This window comes from Oncorhynchus nerka, linkage group LG22, assembly GCF_034236695.1.
Source record: "Oncorhynchus nerka isolate Pitt River linkage group LG22, Oner_Uvic_2.0, whole genome shotgun sequence".
Lineage (NCBI taxonomy): Eukaryota > Metazoa > Chordata > Actinopteri > Salmoniformes > Salmonidae > Oncorhynchus > Oncorhynchus nerka.
Genome location: NC_088417.1, coordinates 34451179 through 34462021, shown reverse-complemented (window position 1 = coordinate 34462021; position 10843 = coordinate 34451179). Strand labels below are relative to the sequence as shown.

At 41.6% G+C, this 10843-nt stretch overlaps 1 protein-coding gene across 1 annotated transcript in view; it reads left to right on the top strand.

Annotated features, from left to right (window-relative positions):
- The first annotated feature begins 362 nt into the window (after positions 1–362).
- LOC115105117 (cadherin-10-like) overlaps positions 363–10843 on the top strand; it is a 61651-nt gene continuing 51170 nt past the window's right edge. The window contains exon 1 of the mRNA XM_029626752.2: positions 363–506. The gene's annotated coding sequence lies outside the window, so the exon portion shown is untranslated. The remainder of the gene's footprint in view (positions 507–10843) is intronic.

The following is a 10843-nucleotide window of genomic DNA, read 5'->3' as shown; positions in this document are numbered from 1 at the left end:
GGAGTCCACCCCCCTTCAGCCTCCTAACCTCCCCATCCTCAATTCCACTGCTGCTATAGTCAACTGTTGGGAGTAAGGTCACTCTCATTTCCTTGTCCTCTTGTTGCCATTGCTCCTTTTTCTTTTCTCTCTTTTTTCTTCTCCGCTTCAGTCTTCCCGACATCCACAGCAAGATGTGATGCGATGGGAGAGAGAGGCAGAGAGAGAGAAAGAGGGAGGGAGATAGGCAGGAGAGAGAGGTTGGAAATACAGAGGGTGGGGGGAAAGAGAAAAAAGAGAGGAAGGGGGTGGAGAAATAGAGGAAGGGAGAGTAGTAGGCTGGACAGAGACTTACGCTCACACTCGCTCTCGCAGCACTGTTGTCAGTCTTGGAATGTAAGTGCAGCCGAGAGGATTCAGAATAAGCGCCACCTCTAAGCACTGCTACGTGAGGAGTAGGGACACAGTAACGCGACACTCAGAAACACAGATGGACACTACTAAGCTGTAAATACAAAATACAAAAGGTAAGGTTTCTGATTTAAGGTTTCTGATTTTCTGTTCTCTGTGTTAAATTATATTTTGTCTCATTTTTCTGGATGGTGGGGTGAAATAACCCTGGAGTGTTGCGAACAGGTAAATCAATGCATTACATGTTGTTAACGTGCAGAATTCTTTACTTTGGACACCTGCCATGCTACAAATAACATATAATCAAGGGGTTGATATCTGGAACCTCTGTGTTGAATATTTTATGAAGTTTTAGTCCGTCCAAATCTCTGTGGTCAACTTTCCTCTCCATCTCTGTAAAACCACTGCAGTCTTAGGAAACTCCAAAATAGAAAGTGCTAGAAGAAGGACAGTAGCTACATGTATGCAGATACTTTTCTTAAACAAAATCGGATGGACACAGTGCTCGTGTGACAGATTTACAGATGTTAAGGGCAGTAGCTACACACATTCAGATTATTTTCCTAAACAAAATCGGACTGGCATTGTGTTTGCGCATGCAGGGGATTTACAGATGTGTACGCTAACGGCAGTTTTCTTCCTCCAGTGTATCACTCTGATTAGAAGTGTTTAATGAACGGCCTTTCACCAATAAGCTAAGTGATATTCAGACTTATGCCAGCTGCCAGAGGGATTTGTGTGTGTGTGTGTTTGTGTGGTAGAGATGGCAAAACGTTACCTGTAATTAAGTGTGAGCAGAATTGATAGTGAGGCACTGTACTACTGAGCCTATCTCAGCTCAAATTCATGGAAGGGTGAAGGGGTTGATGATGGGGTTTTGAGCACTGCACTTAATGAGTATGTTAGGATGTCATATGTACCCTGAAGCAAAGAACGCACTTCTCTGTCCGTCAGTCTCTGTCTCCCTCTCTTTTTTTTCTCTCTCTCTCCCTCTCTTCCTCTCATTCTCTCCGCTGCTGTGTTTTGTGGGGCTTGGTGGAGACAGCTTTATAGTCACACGGGTGATTTATAAGGGCGCATTTTGTACTCGGTCGTTTGTGTAATGCCATTATTGTTTAACACAAATTAACCACTAACATGTTCCCTAAATTATTGTCAGAAAGCCTTTCAGTTTTGGAATAAATAATAGCAAATCCCTGCCCTCCCACACACAAAAACAGCATGGCTCTCCTACAAACACTAAACCAAATCTTTTAACAGCCTCAAATGTAAACATAACGGATGATCCCTAAATGAACATGTTAGATATAGTTAGGAAAAAACCTCTGTAAAAAAAGATATATCATGTGGGATGTCATTGTTTGAAATTGCTGGGATCCTGTAGTGAATTTTGTGTAGTGGGGCTCATTCAAAACACATAATTTAAAATATGATCAATAAACTCATGAATAGACTGGTAAAGAAACTTTGAATTAAATTATAATCTTCCCCTTATTGTGTCACATTCGGATCAATATTACAGCTCTAACTATAACTATCTACACTGATGATTTATTCAATGGGAATGATATTGTCTGTTTATGGCCTCACATATGTTAGAAGTCTACCCCCAGTCTATCCCCAGTTTTCAAGTTACAAAGTGAAGAGAGCATTTTAAAATTGCGGCAGATTTCAGAGCATCTATAAAGGGCTGTCAAGCCTTGCCAAAGACTGGAGCCGGCAGCCGTGATGCTAGCGATGTTGGAAAGGTCTAGGGCTCCACCAAGTGGGCACTTTTACAGGTCTGCTGCTTTTTCACAGCTGCATCACCGCCCTACTGTTAGACGTGGCTCTGTGGTGGTCTGTGAGTGTGCAATCAGTAGGCAAGAGCCACTCAATCTGTAAATCACAAAACAGACAGTAATAGTTATTATAAATATCCCTTGACCTCAATAGACCACAACTACCTAAACCTCAAGTGCACATTTTTTATAAATGTTTAGATTTACAAGAAGTACCACGTTTAGTTTTTGTCAAATATGTATTCAAAACATCCACAGGGACATCATATAAACCAAATATAGAATATGTTGTATTTGACCCATTTTGTTTTAATGACATAATGTCATAAGCACAACATTCTCAAATTATGGGTCATGGGTCCCTTAGTGCCCTTCAATGAGTTTGTTGATGGAAAAGCAAGATACAGTATGTATGATATTAAGTTTGATTATTGCAGAGGGAGATGTGATCATCAGTGTCCACATTATTGTAAAGGTCTAGGGAGCAGTCGATTGTAAAATGGAATGGACCGAGCTGGGCTACAAGTGGTTATATATTCCCTATTAAGGCTGCTGTTGCAGACAGGTTTTTGGATTTCAGGAGAAACGCACCCAGGATACTCATACAGTATAAAGGGCGAGTGCAATTCCACTGACCATGTCTGTTAGGAGTCTAAAAACGTCTGTGTGTGTGTGTGTGTGTGTGTGTGTGTGTGTGTGTGTGTGTGTGTGTGTGTGTGTGTGTGTGTGTGTGTGTGTGTGTGTGTGTGTGTGTGTGTGTGTGTGTGTGTGTGTGTGTGAAATAGTGTTTACTCCACTAGCTTTTGCCAGAATGGACAACCACAAATTAAACGCTCTACTCAAAGACTTAACTTGTAAGAGCATATTTAACGATTTTGTCCTTTCATGCCTCTCTCTGTCTGTTTGCATGCCAAGCCTCTCTCAAGCTTTCTACCACCTAATCTAATCATAAACAACTTTTTTATACACTGTAGGCATTTAATGGACTAATCAAGTCTAGATAATTCAGTGAGCGGAGTCTATAGCATCTGGACAAGAAATCCAGTCAGTACACTCTGCTCATCCTATAATGGAGGGTTTGGAGGAATTCTAAAAAGACACACTGGCCTAATGCTTAATAGGCATGGTGCATCAAAGCTTAATATCCAGAATGCTATTAAAACTCAAGGACAGCCTTGAATGATAATTAGAAAATGCAATCACGGGAATCAGCCCAGATTAATTTCCAGCCAATGTTTCCCGATTTCTGGGATGCTGCGCCCGCCCGCCTGCCGCCTGTCATATTCATGACAAACCCTGGGCACATAGTGAAGTGATAACAGTACATCATCATCAGTTTATGGCTTACTGGCACCCCATGACATCCCCAATGTTCTTGGTTTCATTCTGTATCTGGGGGTATGGAGAGAGAACCACAGTCAAATGTTCTTGGTTCATACATGTTATCGATCTCATGCTTTGTGAAAAATATGAATTTGTCCTCATGGATTGCCAATTTTTCTGAATTTAGGGATTTTGTATGGTCTGCTGTTTTACTGAGGTCAGACATCTGGAAAACTGGTAGATGGTGGTTTTGCTGACTCTAAATGACCATTAATGGTCTAGTCCCGCTTAATATTTTGAAGTCTTGACCTTGGATGACATCTGAGACCGTACCAGTATTCCCAATCCTAAATGTCTCTCTCTGATATTGTCATAACCTTCTAACATTTGGATACAAGACATAACCTGTCTGTATGAGAGGCATGGTTTGATTCAGTACAGGCATTAACTCAATCTCTAATGACATGAATTAAAGAGCTCTTTAAGACTCTTTAATATTTCATTTTTGGATCTCATTAGCTTAATTATTTGATTTGCATTCATGGGATAATATTAATTTACATGTGGCGGTGCTTCAGTTCCATCAATGAGAAACATAATACTAATTTGTTCACAGACAAAAACAGGGTCCTTTGTTCATTCAAATCTCATGCCTTCATTGATATTAGGGTTATTTTTGTTGAACAAAAGTGGGGGAATTATAAAATCGTTCTTTGTTTGTTCAAGGTCCCTCATTAGATACACAATGAAGGCCTTGCCACCAGCCTCTCACTAAATGGGCTCCACCTACCTGTATTCTCTTCTTGTTTCCAAACTGTCTTAAAAATACCCCACTATTTTTATATATATATACAGTGGGGCAAAAAAGTATTTAGTCAGCCACCAATTGTGCAAGTTCTCCCACTTAAAAAGATGAGAGAGGCCTGTAATTTTCATCATAGATACACTTCAACTTTGACAGACAAAATGAGAAAAAAAAATCAAGAAAATCACATTGTAGGATTTTTAATGAATTTATATGAAAATGATGGTGGAAAATAAGTATTTGGTCAATAACAAAAGTGTATCTCAATACTTTGTTATATACCCTTTGTTTTCAATGACAGAGGTCAAACGTTTTCTGTATGTCTTCACAAGGTTTTCACACACTGTTGGTGGTATTTTGGCACATTCCTCCATGCAGATCTCCTCTAGAGCAGTGATGTTTTGGGGCTGTTGCTGGGCAACACGGACTTTCAACTCCCTCCAAAGATTTTCTATGGGGTTGAGATCTGGAGACTGGCTAGGCCACTCCAGGACCTTGAAATGCTTCTTACGAAGCCACTCCTTCCTTGTGTGTGTTTGGGATCATTGTCATGCTGAAAGACCCAGCCACGTTTCATCCTCAATGCCCTTGCTGATGGAAGGAGGTTTTCACTCAAAATCTCACGATACATGGCCCTATTCATTCTTTCCTTTACACGGATCAGTCATCCTGGTCCCTTTGCAGAAAAACAGCCCCAAAGCATGATGTTTCCACCCCCATGCTTCACAGTAGGTATGGTGTTCTTTGGCTGCAACTCAGCGTTCGTTGTCCTCCAAACACGACGAGTTGAGTTTTTACCAAAAAGTTATATTTTGGTTTCATCTGACCATATGACATTCTCCCAATCTTCTTCTGGATCATCCAAATGCTCTCTAGCAAACTTCAGACGGGCCTGGACATGTACTGGCTTAAGCAGGGGGAAACGTCTGGCACTGCAGGATTTGAGTCCCTGGCGGCGTAATGTGTTACTGATGGTAGGCTTTGTTACTTTGGTCCCAGCTCTCTGCAGGTCATTCACTAGGTCCCCCCGTGTGGTTCTGGGATTTTTGCTCACCATTCTTGTGATAATTTTGACCCCACGGGGTAAGATCTTGCGTGGAGCCCCAGATCGAGGGAGATTATTGCTCCCACAGTTGATTTCTTCAAACCAAGCTGCTTACCTATTGCAGATTCAATCTTCCCAGCCTGGTGCAGGTCTACAATTTTGTTTCTGGTGTCCTTCGACAGCTCTTTGGTCTTGGCCATAGTGGAGTTTGGAGTGTGACTGTTTGAGGCTGTGAACAGGTGTCTTTTATACTGATAACAAGTTCAAACAGGTGCCATTAATACAGGTAACGAGTGGAGGACAGAGGAGCCTCTTAAAGAAGACGTTACAGGTCCGTGAGAGCCAGAAATCTTGCTTGTTTGTAGGTGACCAAATACTTATTTTCCACCATAATTTGCAAATAAATTCATAAAAAATCCTACAATGTGATTTTCTGGATTTTTTTTCTCATTTTGTCTGTCATAGTTGAAGTGTACCTATGATGAAAATTACAGGCCTCTCTCATCTTTTTAAGTGGGAGAACTTGCACAATTGGTGGCTGACTAAATATCTTTTTTGCCCCACTGTATACACACACACACACACACACACACACACACACACACACACACACACACACACACACAATGTATATATATATATATATATATATACAAAAAGTATCCCATGCTTGATGAGAATAATTGGCTTGCTGGCAGTGACTTCTAAAGGTACTGTATTATTGGCTTCATTGCATGTTCGATAGAGTACCTAGATGAAGTAAAGTCTCCATCAGGGCCTGACTTGATAGGTAATTTGGGAATTCATACATAATTTATGGTCTTTGGGAAGTTAATCCTAATAAATCTTGTCCTCCTTTTCTAAAAGAGCCCATTTAGTGGGAGGCTAGTGGAAAGGCCATAGTGCCAGTGCCATCCTGACAAGCATGCATTGTGTATATAAAGAGGGACCGTGAACAAACAAGGACCAGATTTTATAATTCCACCACTTTTGTTCAACAATCTGAAAAAAGAACCCTAATGTCAACGAAGGCATTAGATTTGAACATACAAAGGACCCTGTTTTTTTCTGTGAACAAATTAGTATTATAGTTTCCATTGATGGAACTGAAGCACCGCCACATGTAAATGAATATTATCCCACAAATGCAAATTAAATAATTAAGAGAATAGAACTGTTTGGCCAAAATGACCATCGTTATGTTTGGAGAAAAAAGCGGGATGCTTCCAAGGCGAAGAACACCATCCCAACCGTGAAGCTCGAGGGTGGCAGCAAAATGGTGTGTGGGTGCTTTACTGCAGGAGGGACTGGTGCACTTTACAAAATTGAGGGCATCATGAGGTAGGAAAATTAGGTGGATATATTGAAGCAACATCTCAAGAAATCAGTCAGGAAGTTAAAGCTTGGTTGCAAATGGGTCTTCCAAATGGACAATGACCCCAAACATACTTCCAAACTTGTGGCAAAACGGCTTAAGGTTAACAAAGTCAAGGTATTGGAGTGGACTTCACAATCCCATAGAAAATGTGTGGGCAGAACTGAAAAACTGTGCGATCAAGGAGGCCTACAAGCCTTACTCAGTTACACCTGCTCTGTCAGGAGGAATGGGCCAAAATTCACCCAATTTATTGTGGGAAGCTTGTGGAAGGCTACCCGAAACATTTGACCCAAGTTAAACTATTTATTTAATGGCAATGATACCAAATACGAATTGAATGTATGCAAACTTCTGACCCACTGGGAATGTGATGAAAGAAATAAAATATGAAATAAATATTTTATCTGCTATTATCTGACTTTTCCCATTCTTAAAACAAAGTGGTGATGCTAACTGACCTAAGAGGATTACATGTCAGAAGTTTTGAAAAACTGAGTTTAAATGTATTTGGCTAAGGTGTATGTAAACTTCCGACTTCTACTGTATATATGTAGCTAAGTAGCTAGCAAGCTAGCTTCCTTTAATTTAATTATAGCTGGCTGTATTTATTTACTTTATCGCTACCTTTTGTTTCTAGAAATTATACACGTGTTGCTGATAGCTAGCTAGCAAAAAAAACTATTAACTAAACCGCAAATCACGTCATCCAGCTAGCTAGCCAGCTAAATGGTTGTATGTAGGAATGAGTCAGTAACTTATGTTTGCATGAACTAAAACTACTGTCACATGATTTTTTTACTGGAACTAGCAGGTTTGAGCTAGCTTATCAGAGCAAATTCAAGATAAAATGGCAGACTGCCAGTTGAAACTAGAATTCCTTTACTAAGAGAATCAATAAACGCATTTGAAGAAATGTGTAATTTCATCTTGCAGAGCATATAATTCATAATGTTTTATCTATGGAAAAAACACTATCAATTAAAATAATGGCAACGCTAAACAGCTTAGAAGCCAATTTTCTCTTATAGTTTTTTTCGATTGCTAAACGACAGTGGGCACAACTGGAGTCACATGTGCAAAACTCTAACTACAGTCTGCACTACCAACAGTCACCTGAGCTAAATAGTTCACATCACCTGCAAAACTCATTCCAAGCAACACAACTCTTAACACATGTTCCTGTTCCCAAGAAAGCTAAGGTAACTGAGCTAAATGACTACCGCCCCGTAGCACTCACTTCCGTCATCATGAAGTGCTTTGAGAGACTAGTCAAGGACCATATCACCTCCACCCTACCTGACACCCTAGACCCACTCCAATTTGCTTACCGCCCAAATAGATCCACAGACGATGCAATCTTAACCACACTGCACACTGCCCTAACCCATCTGGACAAGAGGAATACCTATGTGAGAATGCTGTTCATCGACTACAGCTCGGCATTCAACACCATTAGTACCCTCCAAGCTCGTCATCAATCTCGAGACCCTGGGTCTCGACCCCGCCCTGTGCAACTGGGTACTGGACTTCCTGACGGGCCGCCCCCAGGTGGTGAGGGTAGGCAACAACATCTCCACCCCGCTGATCCTCAACACTGGGGCCCCACAAGGGTGCGTTCTGAGCCCTCTCCTGTACTCCCTGTTCACCCACGACTGCGTGGCCACGCACGCCTCCAACTCAATCATCAAGTTTGCGGACGACACAACAGTGGTAGGCTTGATTACCAACAACGACGAGACGGCCTACATGGAGGAGGTGAGGGCCCTCGGAGTGTGGTGTCAGGAAAATAACCTCACACTCAACGTCAACAAAACTAAGGAGATGATTGTGGACTTCAGGAAACAGCAGAGGGAACACCCCCCTATCCACATCGATGGAACAGTAGTGGAGAGGGTAGCAAGTTTTAAGTTCCTCGGCATACACATCACAGACAAACTGAACTGGTCCACTCACACAGACAGCATCGTGAAGAAGGCGCAGCAGCGCCTCTTCAACCTCAGGAGGCTGAAGAAATTGGGCTTGTCACCAAAAGCACTCACAAACTTCTACAGATGCACAATCGAGAGCATCCTGGCGGGCTGTATCACCGCCTGGTACGGCAACTGCTCCGCCCTCAACCGTAAGGCTCACCAGAGGGTAGTGAGGTCTGCACAACGCATCACCGGGGGCAAATTACCTGCCCTCCAGGACACCTACACCACCCGATGTTACAGGAAGGCCATAAAGATCATCAAGGACATCAACCACCCGAGCCACTGCCTGTTCACCCCGCTATCATCCAGAAGGCGAGGTCAGTACAGGTGCATCAAAGCTGGGACCGAGAGACTGAAAAACAGCTTCTATCTCAAGGCCATCAGACTGTTAAACAGCCACCACTAACATTGAGTGGCCGCTGCCAACACACTGACACTGACACTAACTCAACTCCAGCCACTTTAATAATGGGAATTGATGGGAAATTATGTAAATATATCACTAGCCACTTTAAACAATGCTACCTTATATAATGTTACTTACCCTACATTATTCATCTCATATGCATACGTATATACTGTACCCTATATCATCGACTGCATCCTTATGTAATACATGTATCACTAGCCACTTTAACTATGCCACTTTGTTTACATACTCATCTCATATGTATATACTGTACTCGATACCATCTACTGTATCTTGCCTATGCTGCTCTGTACCATCACTCATTCATATATCCTTATGTACATATTCTTTATCCCCTTACACTGTGTATAATACAGTAGTTTTGGAATTGTTAGTTAGATTACTTGTTGGTTATTACTGCATTGTCGGAACTAGAAGCACAAGCATTTCGCTACACTCGCATTAACATCTGCTAACCATGTGTATGTGACAAATACATTTGATTTGATTTGATGGCTCAAAACACGCTCAGTGCAGCCAAACACTATGCACCACTCTCACTGAGATAACACACACTGTCACTCAGAACACACTGAGAGTAAAAACACTAGCATCAAACACCAATACAGAAAATACAAACTTTTCATCTTTACAGTTTGAACAATTTCAGTGACTTCATACAAAGTAATATTTTCTTCAAAGAAAAGAGTGACATTCTTTCACATGATTTATAATTTTTTTTAGAACATAACAATTATTTAAGGTAAATGAAAATGAGCAGTTTGCTTCAATAGTCTGTAGTAATTTACGGAATTACAGTAATGAGAAAAACAGGTAGAAACTAAAAGTACATACTGTAATTCAAACAAATAATTGAGGGGCTAATCCTGCCTCTCTCTAGCATCAGGCCACAGGTTTTCTTCAACATCACATCTAATGTTTTCTCTTGCCATGCACCTGGGGAAGAACCTTCTGGAGTGCCTTATCCATCCCTGGCAGTCCTCTGGACTCGTGTCCTCACATCCGGCACGCATGGCTTCCAAAAGAGACATTTGGTCATGTGGGTGGTGACCAAACACTTTCCACCTCCAGGCAGAGAAAAACTCCTCTATTGGGTTGAGGAAGGGTGAATATGCAGGCAGGTACAAAACCATAAATCTGTGATGTGCTGCAAACCAATCTGTGACAGCTGCAGAGTGGTTAAAAGCAACGTTATCGCAAACTATGACAAAAACTTGGGGGTTTCCTTACTGGCTCCCCTGTTCTGCTGGCACTAGCTGAGCATAGAGCTGTTCTAGGAAAGCTATAAGCCTTTCTGTGTTGTATGGGCCAATGAGTGGTGTGTTGAGAAGCAAACCATCATTGGCCATTGCAGCACACATGGGGATATTCCCCCCCCCTTTGGCCTGGAACCTCCACAGTGGCCCTTTGACCTATAACATTCCTTCCTCTGCGCCGTGTTTTGGCAAGGTTAAATCCAGCTTCATCGATAAATACAAATGAATGTGGTCTTTCCAGTGCTTCCACCTCCATTACTCTCTGAAAAACAGTAAGTGCACAGTTTTACTGTAGAAATGCTAGTGTTTTTTTTTACTGTAAATACTTTGTATAGCTGTGTACGTAACCTCAGACGTCTTACCTGGACATATTGGTATCTTTGCTCTTTTACCCGTTCACTGTTTCTCTTGAACGGTACAGTGTATAACTGTTTCATTGTAACTTGGTGTTTCTTTAGGACT